The sequence below is a fragment of the Acomys minous genome (genome assembly GCF_964271855.1).
Source record: "Acomys minous genome assembly, chromosome: 8".
NCBI lineage: Eukaryota > Metazoa > Chordata > Mammalia > Rodentia > Muridae > Acomys > Acomys minous.
Window position 1 is genome coordinate 107471785 of NC_140489.1, and position 13248 is coordinate 107485032.

Consider the following 13248-nt stretch of genomic DNA (forward strand, 5'->3'; position numbering starts at 1 on the left):
CAATTTCTCTAGAATGTTTATGTTTCTTCTTAGAAAGTTTTGTTTTAGAGGAACGGAATTTAACACTTTTGTGCCACCATCAAACTTTGAATTCTAAAATAACAGCACAATTTTTTTTTGTCTCACATTCAGACAAAAACACCCTTTCAGAGAGATGTCTGAACTTGAAACGACCGACATCAGAACATGGCTATAACTGAGTTTCTTCTTGATTCCTCATCTCAGAAATCCATGTTTAAGGACAACTTTGAGAGGGTCCCATCATGACTCATATGGATATGAAATGAACATGTTCCGTAGGTTTGAATGGCACACATTTAGATGTGGGAACCAGATAGATGCCACAACTGGTTCAAAGGAATGCTGCAGCAAATTTAGCCATAAACGCAAAACGGTTCTACCTACAGGGAAGAAACCACTTGGATTTCTTAGATACCACTGATTTGCATTTTTATGGTCATGAATCATTTACAGTATTGTCAGTTTTTTTTATTTTTTATAATTTACAGCATCGTATATATTGCCTACAGGCATTGAGAAGCAGCAGTAACCAAGCAGGGGGCCTTCAACACCGACAGTAATAGTTTTTGGCAGTCCCTTTCAAAGTCCGTGGTGGATTTTCCCATCAAGCGCTATGTCTTCTCCTCTGAGTTTGGATCAAACTCTACTTGGAGAAGAACTGTGTTAAGGGTGGATAAGGGATGTCCAGGGAAAGAGACGCCTGGGCATCAAGTTTCTTTTACCCACTATACTGAGACTTGCCACGGTTTAAGATTTGATGGACCAATGACATTGTAGACCTGCCATCAGGAGTAGTGTGTTTCCCTTTGAAAGGCCAAACAGTGTAGTAACTAAGGGCAAATGTTCTCGGGCCAGTAAGCTCAGATCTGTCATGTTCACTGGGAATCGTTACAACCTCGGGGCATTCTGTAGGGTTAGAGTTGTCAGCTCTTTGTGTCCACAGATTCTGCATTGTTGAATCTAGCCAGTCTCAGATTGAGAATATTTGGAAAGAAAAAGCTGCCCCCGTATTTCACATGTGCAGATATTTTTTTTCTCTTGCTATCATTACCTAAACAATATAACGACTCTGTATCTGTCATTTATGTTTAGTTGGAAATTGCAAGCAATCTAGAGATGATTTAAAGTGTACATTTAAAGATGATGTAAAGCGCACAGATTATATGCAAACACCACACCACTTACTCGAAGGATTTGAGGGCTTAGGTATCTGCAGTGGGTCCTGGGCCAGTCTCCTGTGACTCTAAGGGATGACTGACTGTGTGTCTAGAACTCACACTTATTTTCTAAACTTTAATCTAGTGAAGTACATGTACCTTAAATTGTGTGGGGGCAAAGCCTAGGGTATTATTTCTTAAGCTGGGTATACTGGTGTGCACCTGTAGTCCCAGATACTCAGGAGGCTATGTCAGGAAGATCATGAATTTCAGAAGGTTGGCTAAGTTGAGCAGGAGAGTGAAAGCCTGTTTTTTATAGGCTGACGGAATAGCTCTGTAGGCTAAGGCAGTTACTGTGCAATGCAGATGATTTGAGTTCAATCCCAGGAACCTACGTAAAAGTGGGAGGAGAGAACTGACTGCCTGCTGAGTGCTGGGGCTGAAGGCATGTGCCACCTCCACCTTTAAAGAGAGGACCTCATTTTCTATGCAGTCCTGTAACTCACTGTGTAGACCAGGCTGGCTTTGAACTCTCAGCTCACCTTTATCCACCTGCCTCCCTCCCAAGTGCTGAGATTAAAAGCATGTACTCATGCCCAGCCAACAAAATAGTTTCTGAAATAAATTTATATACATATATACATGTGATTTTTAGGGTATTGCTATTTCACGTGACATTTTTGTAAAGCACTAATGGCATTTTGTTTTTAAAATGCACGGATTTAGAACCACACCTTGTGAGTCTCACAGACTCAGTGGCTGGAGCACTGGGGCCCGCCTTCACTCTGTGCCTACCTTGTTCACCTGAAAACTGGAACCAGGGGTGAGGGCAGGTAGGCAGTTCACTGTGGCTTCATACCTCTCGGCGCTTTCCGTGTCCTTCCTCCACAGATCCTTTTGCAGGGCGGTTTTAGGAACTGTTAACAGAAGAATGACTGAGCGGGACCAGTTGTCAGATGAAGTCATGTGACTCCCAGCACTGCATGGCCGAGCACTTGTGTAGGAGGAAAGCTGGCTTTCACTAGTATGTTTTAAGACTCACTTTGGTATCATAGGTCTACCTGTCTGTGCCACGTTTTGATCCATATGGGTGGCGGTTTTTAAGTCATGTGTAGGTGACAGCCTTGTTTTCATTGAAACCTCTCCAGCTACACAGGCTTCCTGGTGCTGTCCTTTCTCTAGAGAAACCTGTAGCTCAGGGGTAAAATGATTGCTTAGCATGTGCGAGGTCCTGGATTCAGTCCTTAGTCCTCACCCTCTCAAAAAAAAAAAAAAAACCATCATGTCTCATAGACAATTTGCTTTCAAAGACTGTAAATTAATAGCCACTACCCCTGGTCCAAAGTAGGGATGACGCAGTTAATAAAGATAGCTGTAGCAAGTATTCGAATGTGATGACAACATCTGACTGGAAGAAAAGAACACGCTTATTTTCTTTGGCCCGAGTGTGTTACTCAGTACATTGTTTTATCTCCTACCCTAGAACTTGTTGAGCATTACAGAACATAAACCGTGCCCCGTGTTACCTCATCATGCTCTCTTAATATTTACTCATAAACACCTGCAGCTGCAGAGGGTTCCAGCCTGCACATTTTAAAATGGACCGCTGTTATCTAGAATTGGGTAAATTATGCTTTTCGGTTCATTATATATTATCAGGGTCACTTGGAGATAAACTGAGGCATCTAATGTCCTGAATAGTATTTTTTCTTCTTTCTTGAGTTACAGTTGTGTAATTGAACTCAGTAAATCTTGCACCATAATTGCTGCCTAAATTGTCTAAATATTAGGATAGCTTTTTGGCAGTTTTGGAAAGTTTGACAACCACACAGACTTTTATGATAAGAATAAGGGTTTGGGTTCAGAGGATGAAGTCATTGGCTTCGTTGTTGCATTACTTTAAGGTTAGGTGATAGATGGGTGCTTGGGGGAAGTGATGGTGGTGTGGGGTGAGCCTCCTACAAACTGGTTTCTGATGTTATAGCATACCAGTCATCTTCAGAGAGCACCTAGGAAGTGTCCTGGGAAGACTGTCATCACATGCAGCTGCCTTGTCTTTACTCCAACCCAGGAATCCCTCATGCTCTTATTTAGAGCATCTAACCTGGCTTCGAATCCTTCCAGGAGTAGAGCACGCATCCATCATCACCCCTTTTCTTTCTTGAAGAACTTAAATTATGAAAAGTAACATGGATTTTTCTTGAGCTTAACTGTGCTTTCTTAAAACTTAACAAAACAAAACAAAACAAAAACAGTCCTTCACCCTTTTGGTTTCTACTTGATGAAAAAACAGTAGTGGTGGTTAGTTTTAATTTTCAGCTTGACAGAGCCCAATAGTCGCCTGGGAAAAGGATCACGGTGAACAACTGTCTGTGCTGGGTTGGTCTCTAGGCATGTCTGGAGAGGGTCGTCTTCAGTTAGTTGTTTCGGGAAGACCCAGCCTACTGTGGGTGGCACCATTCACCAGGCAGAGACTTCTCAGCCGTGTGAGTAACGTGTGTTCACCCATTTCTCTCTGCTTTTGATTTCGGATGTGATGTGGCTGGCTGCTTCCATTCCTGCCACAGTGACTTCACTGCATTGATGTGTTCTTTTTTCTTAAATTTACATCTTTATTATTTAGTTTAACTAATTTTGGTTATAGAACCAACATAATAGAGTTCAGCCAGTAGTAGAAGTTATTCAAGGGTTTTTCTTATTTGTTTATTTATTTATTTAATCACTTTACAGCCTGATCCCAGCCCCCTCCCTCCTCTCCTACCAGTTCCACCCTTACACCCCCTCCCCCATGCCCCATACTTCTCCTCTGAGAAGAGGAGGCCCTCAAGGGGTACCAACCCACCCTGGCACTTCAAGACACAGCAGGACTAAGCTCATCCTGTCCCACTGAGGCCCAGCAAGGTAGCCCAGTTAGGGGAAAGGGATCCAAAAGCAGGCTACAGAGTTAGAGACAGCTTCCACTCCCATTGTTAGGGGACCCCACATCATGACAAACCTGCACATCCGCTACATATGTGTAGGGGGTCTAGGTCCAGCCTGTGCATACTCTTTGGTTGGTGGTTTAGTCTCTGTGAGCCTCTATTGGCCCAGATTGATTGGCTCTGTAGGTCTTCTTGTGGTGTCCTTGACCCTCCAGCTCCCTTTATCCTTCCTCTGATTCTTCCACAAAACTCCCTGAGCTCTGCTATTGTTTGGCTGTGGGCCTCTACATCTGTTTCCATCAAGGGCTGGTTGAAGGCTCTCAGAAGATAGTTATGTAGGCTCCTGTCTGCAGGCATAGAAGGATATCATTAATAGTGTCAGGGGTTGGCTCTCTCCCATGGCGTGGGTCTCAAGTTGGGCCAGTCATTGGTTTTCCATTCTGTCAATCTCTGCTCCATCTTTATCCTTCTACTTCTTGTAGGTGAGACAAATTTTGGGTTAAAGGTTTTATGGGTGGGTTGGTGTCCCACACTCTCTATTGGAAGTCCCACCTGGCTACATGAGGTATTAACTTCAGCCTTCATATCCCCTGCTGCTAGGAGTCTCAGCTAGGGTCACCCCCATAGACTCCTGGGAGCCTCCCCTGTCCCATAGATACCCACCCGCCAATTAGAATGGATGCTCCACTCTTGCTTCTTGGATCCATTTGCTTGGAAAAACCTTTTTCCCCCCCCCAAGCCCTTTACTCTGAGATAATATCTATCTTTGTTGCTGAGGCATGTTTCTTGTATGCAGCAGAATGATGGGTCCTGTTTTAACATCCATTCTGTTAGCCTGTGTCTTTTTTTGGTGTTGATGTTGAGAGATATTAATGACCAGGGTTTGGTAATTCTTGTTTTGATTTTGGTAGTGTTGTGTGTGTGTGTGTGTGTGAGTGTGTGTGTCAGTTTTGTTTGTGCTTCCATTTTATTTTTTGTTTTTGCTTGTGTGGCATTATTTATTTCCTGTGTTTTCTTGGTTGTAGTTAACTTCCTTGGGTTGGAGTTTTCCTTCTAGCATTTTTTGTAGGGCTCGATTTCTGGATAGATATTGTTTAAATTTGGTTTTGTCTTGGAATATCTTGCTTTCTCAATCTATGGTGATTGAGAGTTTTGCTGAATATGGTGCTCTAGGTTGGTACTTGTGGTCTCTTAGAAGGTGTAAGATACCTGTCTAGGCCCTTCTAGCTTTTAGAGGCTCTTTTTGAAAATGTAAGTGTAATTTTGGTAAGTCTGTCTTTGAAAGATACTTAGCCTTTTCTCCTTGTAGCTTTAACATTATTTTCTTTGTTTTATGGATTTAATGTTTTGATTATGTGGCAGGAGGATTTTCTTTTCTGGTCCAATCTAATTGGTGTTCTGTATGCTTATTGTATGTTTATAGGCATCTCTTTCTTTAGGTTGGAGAAATTTTCTTTTATGATTTTGTTAAAAATATTTTCTGGCCCTTGGAGCTGGGACTCTTCACCCTTTTCTATTTCTGTTATTTTTAGTTTGGTCTTTTCATAGTGTCCCAGATTTGCTGAATGTTTTGTCTCAGGAATATTTTAGATTTAACATTTTCCTTGACTGAAGTATCAATTTCTTCTGTTGTATCTTCTACGCCTTGTCGTTCTCTCTTCCATCTCTTGTATTCTGTTGGGGATGCTGTTGGGGATGCTGTTGGGGATGCTGTTGGGGATGCTGTTGGGGATGTTGCTTCTGTTGTTCCTATCATTTTCTCAGGTTTTCAATCTCCAAGATTCCATCGATTTCTGTTTCCTTTATTACTTCTACTTCCATTTCCAGGTATTGAATACTTTTATTCATTTCCTTCACTTGTTTTTTTTTTTTGAGACAGGGTCTCTCTGTGTAGCCTTGGCTGTCCTGGACTCACTTTGTAGACCAGGATGGCCTCGAACTCACAGCGATCCGCCCGCCTCTGCCTCCCGAGTGCTGGGATTAAAGGCGTGCGCCATCACGCCCGGCTTCCTTCACTTGTTTGATTGTGTTTTCCTGTATTTCTTTAAGGGATTTATTCATTTCCTCTTTAGAGCCCTTTATCATCTTCATGGCTGGATTTGAAGTCATTTTCTAGTGGATTGGTTGCTTTAGGAGATCCAGGGCTTGCTGTAGTATCATAGCTGTGCTCTGAAGGTGCCATGTTGCCTTGGCTCTTGTTGTTTGTGTTCTTATGCTGGTCTTTAGCCATCTAGTTGTCCTGGATATTTCTGGTGTGGCAGATATCATGAAAGCAGGCCTAACCTATATGTTCCTGGTTTTCAGTAGGTAGCCTTGGGCTGGATGTTCCTGGTGGAGCAGGCCTGGTACAGTGGCCCAACACTGGAGCTGTACATGTTCCTGAGACTCTGCAAGTCTCTTAGGGAATGGTGGCTATGGGGCTCGGAGGACAGTGTGCAGCTCACCCCTGCTGATTGTGGCTCAGGCAGACCTGGCAGCGTCATGGAGGGGACTGGCGTAGATGGAGGGTGGTGTCTAACCTGGAAGTTCCTGGACCCAGGCAGGCCTGGATGTTCCTTGGGCCCTGCGGGTATCCTTGGGAGTGCAGGTGACATGGCTCGGAGGACAGTGTGCAGGTCACCTCTGCTGCCCTTGCTCAATGATGCATTCTAACCTGGATTTGTAAACTAAAACAAACCCTTTCTCCCCTAATTTTTTTTGGGGGGCGGGGTCAGGATATTTTATCACAGAATTAGAAGTAAAATTAGAACAACCGGCATCACGCTCAGCACAAATCCCCTAGAGCAGTGGCGGAGGCGGCATGACGCTGTGTGCTTTTTGACTTGTGTTGTCTCAGCCTGACTTTTCCTGGGTGATCTTACAGTGCTGGCTTGAGGCAGCAAGAATTTGTGTGCTGTAGGGAAGGCGCTCTCCTCAGTGCTATGGCGAGAGAAGGCTGCTTTCTGCCAGCTAGTGGTGTGCTGCTGTGGGAAGTAGATGTGGAAAATGCCGGTGCCATCGCTGTTCAAAGGAGAAAGAGCCATGCCGGTTTCAGCGGCATTAGAAACACTCCACCATGAAGGAGGTGTTGGCGTAGCTAGGCGGGACTGCTGTTTTTACAGACTTAAACTAGGAGAAAGCTGCTGAAGCCAGAGACCAGTGCGTTCAAAAGTCTGGCTATGAGAAGCATGAACTTCTCCATAAGAGGTGTGGGGCGAGATTCCTATTGGCTCGGCTTCTAGTATCTGGGAGGGTGAGGGAAAGGAACACACTGAGCTCCGTGCTCAGGCAAGCTTGGTTCATTGCCTTGGGTATTTGTCCAGCTACGCGGTGATTCCATTGCAAGAACAGAGCTTCAGGTTCCCCAATCTGAAAGTGGTGACCCATGCCCGTCCTGCAGAATCCACAGCAGAAGTGAGGACTCTACCCTAGGACCTGACATTCAACAGAGGCTTGCAGACTAATGGAGAGTTGCTATTACTGAGTTTGCCAGGCTCAGGAAGGCAGGAGGCAGCAGTATCTCCTGCCCCTGGGGTGCTGCGATGACGCGGATGTGAAAGCTTCCCTACATGTGTTTGAACCCCAGGTCCCTAGTTAGTGGGGCTGGTGTGGGAAGTTACAGAACCTTTAGGAAGTGCAGCCTGGCTGGAGGAAGTGGGTTTCTGAGGGTTATATAGTGCTACCTCCCGACCTACCAAAATGTGAGGACGTTGTGTCAAACTCCCATGGTGGGAGCTGCCCTCTATCATGTGGGCCTCACCCTCTCAAACTGTGAGCCCAAATCAACCCTTCCTTTCCTAAGTCCCTTCTGCCAGGCAATCACAGCAGTGAGAAAGGCAACTGGTTTAGGTGCAGACTAATTTCCCTCCGGGGTAAGGGAGGGTGGCAGAGGGGTCACACGGATGGAGGTCAGGTTAGCAGGACAGGAAGCAGATTTAAAGGCTAGAGGAGTAAGACAAGATAGGTCACCTCAAGTTTCCGTAGGGGAAAGGAGAGTTAGGTAAGACTGGTAAGTTCCGGGTCGGGCGGGCTGAGGAAGAAGCAGGTGATCGCAAAGTGTCATGTGACTGGACTGCAGCAGCCGGAAATGGAGGCTGCACTCTAGGAGTGAACGTGAAGGCTCAGCACGGAGAGACTTGCTCAGTCTAGGTTGTGAGCTAGGAACACAGGCCAGAACATGCAAGGGCTGACGGGGACTGCGTGGATCCCGTGACCCAGCTCAGGTATGTGGAGAAGGAGCCTGTGTCAAACTAGGCTCATCTTAAAGCAAAAACAGAGAAAGGAAACTGGGAAGGCACACCCCAACACAGCTTTTAGAGTATCTCAGTGTTGTCAGGAGACAAAAAGCTTGACATTGCTTTACACACACACACACACACACACACACACACACACACACACACACACACACTACACAGCTCATTCATTCACTTATATACACAAAGTCAATCCAAACACCCTTTATAATCAAGACCCGTTGTTTTCCTCAGAAGAGACCCTCAGGAAATCCTTTGCCCTTCCAGGAATATGTGTTTATATTTAGAAGGTTTTGAGAGAATGCCTATTGTTAAATTTTCATTTGACTGGGTTATCACTGGGAGGCTGTGAAAATCATGTGTCATCTGTGATGAGTGAGCCTCTTTTCTATCTGAGAACCATGGGGTAAGAGTGTGACTCTGGCTTCAGTGAGTGCTTCTTTCTTGCTCCATGCCTGTGGGGACATGGGGAGTGCTGGAAGGGGCCACATGGTCAGCTTGGCCTGACTCTGACAGGTGAGAAAACTGAGGCTGAGAGCAAATGCCATTGGCTCAGTGTCACGTGGCCCGTAAGCAAAAGAGTCTGTTTTGTGGGCTGACCCATTCTACACAGACAACGTCCTCTCTGTTAGTCCAAAAGTAAAGGGGCTGGAGGAGGACACCCAGCAGGAGAGGAACATCTGACTTCAGAGCTTCCCTGAGGGAGAGAACAGCCAGACCTTACTGGTGACTGCGGCACGCTTATGACCCAGCAGACCTTTCTAACAAAGAGCCAAAACACCAGGAAGGAAACCATCATCATTGGAGGTGTCTATGAAGCATTAACGGTCTTGAGCATCCACAGAGGGCTGATGGCATGCCTGGCACTTCCAGCTCACAGTCTGTGAAAGGCCACTTAGACCCACAAAGGGGTTGCAACCCACAGGCTAATTTGGGGGTCACAACCCACAGGTTGAGAACCACTGCTTTAAACTGTTTACTAAAGCCAGCAGCAGATAATTAAACCCAGAAAAGCATCTTGGGTGTGATGATTTAAAAATGATTCTTTATGCTATCACACTTAGCGTAGAGATGTTCACTGTGGGACCACTTCTGAAACATCTCAGAACTTGTTCTGTTACAGCAATAGTAACAGCAACCAATGGGCAGGGGTTGCCTCTGGATCCCAGGCTCTGTGCTACTTGCTTAACATTGTGGTGGCTCTGTTCTTATGGCCTTATATCCTAGATGGTTAAATGAAGTTGGATTTATACACGTGCTTGGAAGAAACTTAACTACTCATCTGTGAAAAGCCATATTTGAGAACCAGTGGTCAAACCAAGATTTTACAAAAGTAGTTTTTGTTTGTTTGTCTCTTGAGACAAGGTCTAGATATGTAGCCCAGGCTAGCCTCATACTCAAGCTCCTTCTGCCTCAGCCTCTGTAGTGCTGGGGTTACAGGTGTGTGCTATACCTTTGCCTGGCACTTTGACTGCAAGTGCTTAGGAAATGACACACACCCTCCTTTTTGTCACAACAATAAGGGGGGAAAAAAACCAAACCAAATACAGTGATGGAACTCAGATGCAAACTTTTTGACTCCAAAGTTTGTGTTCCTCAGCAGGACACACGGTCATATCTTCTGTGGTGGTTTGAATGAAAATGGCCCCCATAGGCCCAGAGGGAGTGGCACTATTAGGAGGTGTGGCCATGGCGGAGGAAGTATGCCACCCTGGGTAGGCTTTAAGGTTTCAGAAGCTCAGGTCAGGCCGGTGGCTCATTCTGTCTTCCTGCTGCCTGTGGGTCCTGATGTAGAACTCTTGGCTCCTTCTCCAGCGCCATGTCTGCCCGCACACCACCATGCTTCCCTCCGTGATGCTGCTGCTGATGGACTAAACCTCCGAACCTGTAAACCAGCCTCAGTTAAATGCTTTTCTTTATAAGACTTCTGGGCCAGGCAGCCAGGTGGTGAAGGAGCATGGAACAGTGTTCCCGGAAGGAGAAGTCGCAAGAATGGGTGTACTGATTCCCAGAACAAGAAGTCGCAGGGAGTGTGGTAGAACTGTCTTCAAAGTGTGGGAAGGGAGGCACTGGGTGAAAGCTGTGAGAAGACGGATTTCAACTCGCCGAAGGAAGCATCTTTGATGAATGAGCCATTCCAAGACAAAACCGGGCTGTTTGAGAGTTCTTATCCTTGTTGTAAGGGCTTGTTTTGAAGGGGGTCTTGGGTGGGGGGAATTTTAATCCTTGGATGAGCTTGTACTTATTTTGAAAGCCTGTGACATAAGTATTTGTTGTTTGACAAAACTTTTCCTGGAGAGACACTACGTACATTTCTGCTCAGCACAGATAGGGACCGAAGTACAGATGCTACCGAAGTCTAATTTGGGGAGTCATGCTTTTATTGAGGTTGCTTATTGGGGGACATAGGTGAGGACTAACTTCCAGGAGCAGAAACGACTCACAGACAGCTGTATCACTGAAGCCCACTCCAGCACAGGTGACAGCTCATAAAAGATGGGAACCAGGAGCACATTGCACAGCCTGTCGGCGGGTCAACAGGTTAGCCACTTTCCAAGTGACTCTGATCTACACCTCTCAGTCTTCTTTGTGTCTTGGCTCACCTGAGTGTCTTCTTTTTCTGATTGGCTTGCTTGAGAATCTTCTTTGCATTTTGGCTTCTTTACTTTGAGATGGAGAGGCCTGGTGAGTCTGGTCAGCTTCAGGGACTTCCTGAAGGTCTTTTGAGTTGTTTACCTTCTTGCTCATGGGGCTTCCCAACCGGATGGGTTGTTTCCATGTCAGAAGAAACTATAACTCAGCATCATTTGCTACAGCTGGACCAGTCTGTTTGTACATGTCCTAATAGACATACATGAACTTTAAGGTAAACTGACAGAGTCATCGTACATGGACATAATGTGCCTTACAAAACAGCTTTATCGGCAGTGGAGAGATGGCCCAGCTCTTCAAAAACATGGGGCTGCTCTTTCAGAGGGCCAGAGTTCGGTTCTTTATACCCATGTGCTTTCCAATTCTCATGTTGTGCAGCTTACAAGCTACCTGCGGCTCCAGCTCTGGGAGATCTGATACCCTCTTTTGGCTTCTGACGTTATCTAATACACACATGCACGTGTACATATACTCGCACATGCACTCCTACACACATTGATAAATAAATCTTTAAAAAACAGACTTACTGAGATATAATTCATGTAGCACTCAGTTCACCCATTTAAAGTACACAATTTTTTTGTGTATCACTTTGGATATATTTATGTATGATGTGGCTGTATAGATTGTATCCACTAGCGCTGGATATGGCTAGTGTTATCAAACTTTAGAACAGGGCGATTATGTTGGACCATGTTCAGTGCCTGCAAACACGGAGATGTGCAGCCTGTGCTGGGGAGTCTTGAACTTATTAATTGCATCTGTGATTGCCGGGGGCTCATTTCTTTTCTCCATGGACCTCTCTATAAGGCTATTTGGGTTTCTTTATGATGCAGGGACCCCGTTATGAGGAAGCACAAGTGTTACTGCCTGACCTCAATGCCTGGGCTCCCAGGTTCCCAGTGGCCCCTCTGAACTGTCATTGGTTGGAACAGTCCCCTCCCAGCGCAGACTCAAGAGTAGGGGGCATCAGCTCTGCCGATTGAAGGAGAGCACAGAGGACACTGACAAGCAGGCATGGGGGTGTATGAGTTTGTTTTTACAGCCTAGTAGTTCCCAAGGAATTGCCGCATCTTTTTCTCTTCTTCTCACTCTACAGACGCCTGCTCCAAATTATGTCACCAACAAGTCATGGAAACAATGGGAAGAAATCAAAGGGGAAAGGGGTGCGGGGAATACATGATCTGTAGGGGCTTTGCGAAGATTACTGAATAGTCAGTTGGACAGATGGCTGTGAGACCCATGATTAATGATGTAGCCCTGGTGGCCCTTATTAAATCTTCACTTACAGAATCGTTCTGTGGATTTTCTTCGTTTTCTTTCTCGTAATTACGTCCTCCAGTTATGCACTGGGGACAGCTTAGCAGTTTTCCATCGTAAGAAAACAAACAAGATTACTGTGAACCCGAGCTAATTAGGGCTTATTTTCAGCAATAAAGAGTTATTTAGATTAAATGTTTAAGAACTCCCTCGGCCATTTGTTTTCTCAGAAAACATAAAAATATGGAAAAATTGGGAATAGTAGGATCATTATAGTTGAGATCATCATCAGCCATTGTTCAAAAAGCCTGGCTGGATGAGGTAGGGCGGTCATTTATTTCAGGGCTGGCAGCTTCCAGCAGAAAGGTAGTCGCTGGTGGTGTTTGCTCTCAGTGATTATCCAGACTTCGATTTGCATACTGATCATAGGTTGTTTTAGCTAGACTGCCTAGCTAGGAAGCCCCATGGGTCTCTGTCCCTCTAACCCTAGGGTTTAGTACATGCCTCTACTTGAGGCTTTTTACATGAGTGCTGGGGACCCGAACTCAGGACCTCATGCTTGCAACAACATGCACTTTGCCCGCTGACCATCTCCCCAGACCTTCAAACTATGTAAGCACACACGGAAGGTCAGGCCAGTACATGGATGGAAGAGCATTTATTTGTATTTTGGGTGCTTAGAATGAATCCAGGCTGTTGCACATGTGAAACTACTGCTCTTTCTACTACTGAGCTACACCCTCAGCCCTAAAAGGAACATTTTGAACTCATGTATTTATTGGGGTAAAGTTCTCTATTTATAAAAATGTCAGAGACAAGAAAACCTGTTATAAAATTTAATTTTATGGATTTTTGTTTTGAAAGGAGGGATTTGCTTATTCCTTTCAGCTGTGCCCTCGCGGACCTCAGAGTCTACAGTTTTATTTTAGTTTTAATTTCTGAAAATGGTTAGGTTACATTTCACAGCAACGGGTCAGTAGCTAGAGGATTAGCTGCTTGCAA

General features: G+C 45.2%; 1 protein-coding gene across 6 annotated transcripts in view; it reads left to right on the forward strand.

Annotated features, from left to right (window-relative positions):
• Positions 1-13248, forward strand: part of LTBP1 (latent transforming growth factor beta binding protein 1) — a 381021-nt gene that overhangs the window by 22927 nt on the left and 344846 nt on the right. Inside the window, exon 1 of one of the 6 annotated variants that reach the window (XM_084793793.1) lies at positions 8286-8301. The exons of the other annotated variants lie outside the window; for them this stretch is intronic. The gene's annotated coding sequence lies outside the window, so the exon portion shown is untranslated. Of the gene's footprint in view, positions 1-8285; positions 8302-13248 lie in introns of those variants that run through there. 6 annotated transcript variants of the gene reach the window in all.